Genomic DNA, 3054 nt, shown 5'->3' with positions numbered 1-3054 from the left:
TTTCTCCTTCCTTTTTCTAACACATTCGGAAAGCCGCCGAAAAGTAAATTTCGAAATTGCTTACTATACATATAATGTCCTACAGATTTTATATTACGCACACAACATCTTAAATTATGGATAGCGTGTCGAAAGAAAGCTTGAACATCCAGAATGTGAATTATATATGTACATTATATGTTGTGTATTTCGTTTAGATGTTAGGATTTCACTGCATCGAAACTGTTATGACAATCAATGAGACAGAGGTCTGTCGGCATTGTTGTGCAGTAAATTACATTCTCTCTCATAGACTGAACAGAACATTTTTCGAGTGTCCTATTCCCATCGTATCTACATCATCTCAGAAGAATTCATACAACGACACCTCTTTTGTGCCTCCACTGTAGCTTAAGCAACTTAATTTTCCATCTGTGAAAAACAGCAGGCGTAAAGCCAGAGAGATATCGTCCACCTTAGTGATCATGCATGTTACAGTTTTGCACGGCATCTCTATGAGAAAGATTATGTTTCTATATAGTGCAGACCTGAAATAAATGTGAAATTGCTGTGGATTTCCATCATTGTATTCTATTACTCACGTGGCGGGCAACAAATAACTAACAATTTGTAGCAGTACATATGAGTTGTTAGTCCCCCCTTTATTAAATTAAACGGTGGACAAGGAAGTTTACATCCCGCAATTTAACTGTGCACTGCAACCGGCCAGCGTAGACGTTTTCTATCGGCAAGTGAAAAAAGAGCAGGAGATTACATTGCGCTAGTTCCTCACCATTGCATAGAAGTGTCCTTTCACTACAAGCACTTGTATTATAACCGCATATACTTAAATGAAGCGGTCTCAGAACGTTTGGAACATCTTCCTCTTTGACGAGAAGGGCGTCCATTGTGAGGCAGTGTTGCGTAGCGCGCAACATTCCTCGCGATATTTCTCCATCTATGAGAAACCGCAGCCGCAGAAGACAACGAGACATTATCCAGCATATCCAATATGCATATAACCATTTCTCTTGGTAAATATGTCACCAAATCAATCTTCCTTTCATTCTGGTGACGAAAGTGGGACATTAAACTACGGAGCGCCTCCATCACTGTGCTTTGCGCCATGTCTTGTAACACCCTGTATATACATATAATGTATATACGAGGTGTGGCTATAAAATAACCGGACTGATTTTTTTGCCGCTTACCTGGGGCCCTGGCAACAACTAGAAGAGCCGTATATCGATCTGTGTTCTTTTCTCGCCCCACCGTTCAAATTTCAAGGTCGTGCGACGTTCAATACGACAGTAACCTTTGTTCGAAGCGGACCGTATACCTGAGCTCTGCCGGAATTATGTTGAGCGTGAAAGTAGAGCAGCGTGTCAACGTTCCTTGTTAAACTTGGCAAGTCCGCTACAGAAACGTACAAGTTGTTAAAGGAAGGTTATGGTGATGAGTGTTTATCTCGTACGCAAGTGTCGAGTGGTTTAAAAAATTTAAGGAAGGGAGGGAAGAGATTGAAGACGATCCGCGTCCCGGTCGTCCTGGCACATCGAAACAGACGGTAACATTGAAAAAGTCAGTGAAATTGTTCGAAAACATCGATGCCTGAGCATTTGAGCAATTGCCGACTTAGTTAACATCGATAAAGAAACTGTGCGACAAATTTTACATGAACATTTACACATGACAAAAGTTTGCGCTAAAATGGTGCCGAAAGTGCTCACTCCTGAGCAAAAGGACACTCGAAGGAACATTTGTGCTGACATCCTTGCAAACATCGAAAATGATCCAAACTTTTTACACAATGTAATAACTTGCGATGAATCATGGTTTTTTCAATACGACCCTGAAACTAAGCGCCAATCCATGCATTGGAAGAGTCCCAATTCGCCGAGACAAAAGAAAGCACGGATGAGCAAGTCCAAATTCAAAGCAATGATGATCGTTTTTTTTATATCCGAGGGATTATTCACATTGATTGGGTACCTGAAGGTCAGACTGTTAACCAGGAGTACTACAAGGAGATTTTGATAGCCCTTCGTGAACGCATAAGAAAAAAAAGACCTGAAATGTGGAAGAACGACTCGTGGATTCTTCACCAGGACAACGCGCCAGCACACAAAGCGCTGTCTATCCAGAGGTTTTTGGCGAAGCACAGGATTCCCATATTGGAACATCCACCCTACTCACCTGACCTAGCCCCGTGTGACTTTTTTCTGTTCCCGAAGATCAAGTCTGCGCTAAAAGGAATCAGATTTGAGTCCGTTGATGTTGTGAAGAAAAAAGCGGCGGAGCTCATGAACAAGCTCTCAGAAAAAGATCTGCAACATTGTTTTGAACAGTGGAAGATTCGTATGGAGCGGTGTAGGGATCGAGGAGGGCACTACGTTGAAGGGGATAACATATCCATTGAGTAATTTTGTAAGTAAACGTTTTTAGAGTATCAGTCCGGTTATTTTATAGCCACACCTCGTACACTGCGGTGCATTGAATCGCTGGGTCATAGTAGATTTCTTGATTTATCGACGTGACTTCTCCGTTGGGTCGGTAATGATCAACGCGCGCGGCTCATAGAATATTTGAATATTTTGATGAGTCGCGCGCGTTGATCATATCTATTTGAATAAATATATAATTGCATATGCAATGAAATAATACACAATATAATTCAACACAAATTAAATTAAAAGGTTTTCAAACTTATTCTCTGTTATTATAGTAAAACTTTCGTGTTTCCGAGAGATGTCCTGTTAATTAATTTGGTGGCTCTGAAAAAAACATTTGAGATGGTTCAGATTAATGCGGCCACGGTGAAAAATATTCATCTGCAAATCTTCATGATTGCTTGCCATTGTTATATGATACAAAACGTGAGTCTTGAAAGTAAAGCTACGCCAAATGAATGTCAACTATTGTATTTTGTTTCACCAATATTCATTTGTCAACATAGCGAGATGTTATTCGCATTTAGCATCGAGCAACGATGGCAAACAAGCAAGTCGATATTTTTCACCGTGGCCGCATTATTGGAATGTGGGAAGCGGGACGGAGTGTGCGAGATATTGCACT

The 3054-nt window shown here is 40.8% G+C and overlaps 1 pseudogene; it reads left to right on the top strand.

Annotated features, from left to right (window-relative positions):
• Window positions 1–1336: 1336 nt before the first annotated feature.
• Window positions 1337–2402, top strand: LOC113561948 (annotated as a pseudogene).
• The last annotated feature ends 652 nt before the right edge of the window (window positions 2403–3054 follow it).

Source organism: Ooceraea biroi, chromosome 5, assembly GCF_003672135.1.
Source record: "Ooceraea biroi isolate clonal line C1 chromosome 5, Obir_v5.4, whole genome shotgun sequence".
Lineage (NCBI taxonomy): Eukaryota > Metazoa > Arthropoda > Insecta > Hymenoptera > Formicidae > Ooceraea > Ooceraea biroi.
The sequence above is the reverse complement of the archived record's forward strand: the minus strand, read 5'-3'. Positions and strand labels throughout refer to the sequence as shown.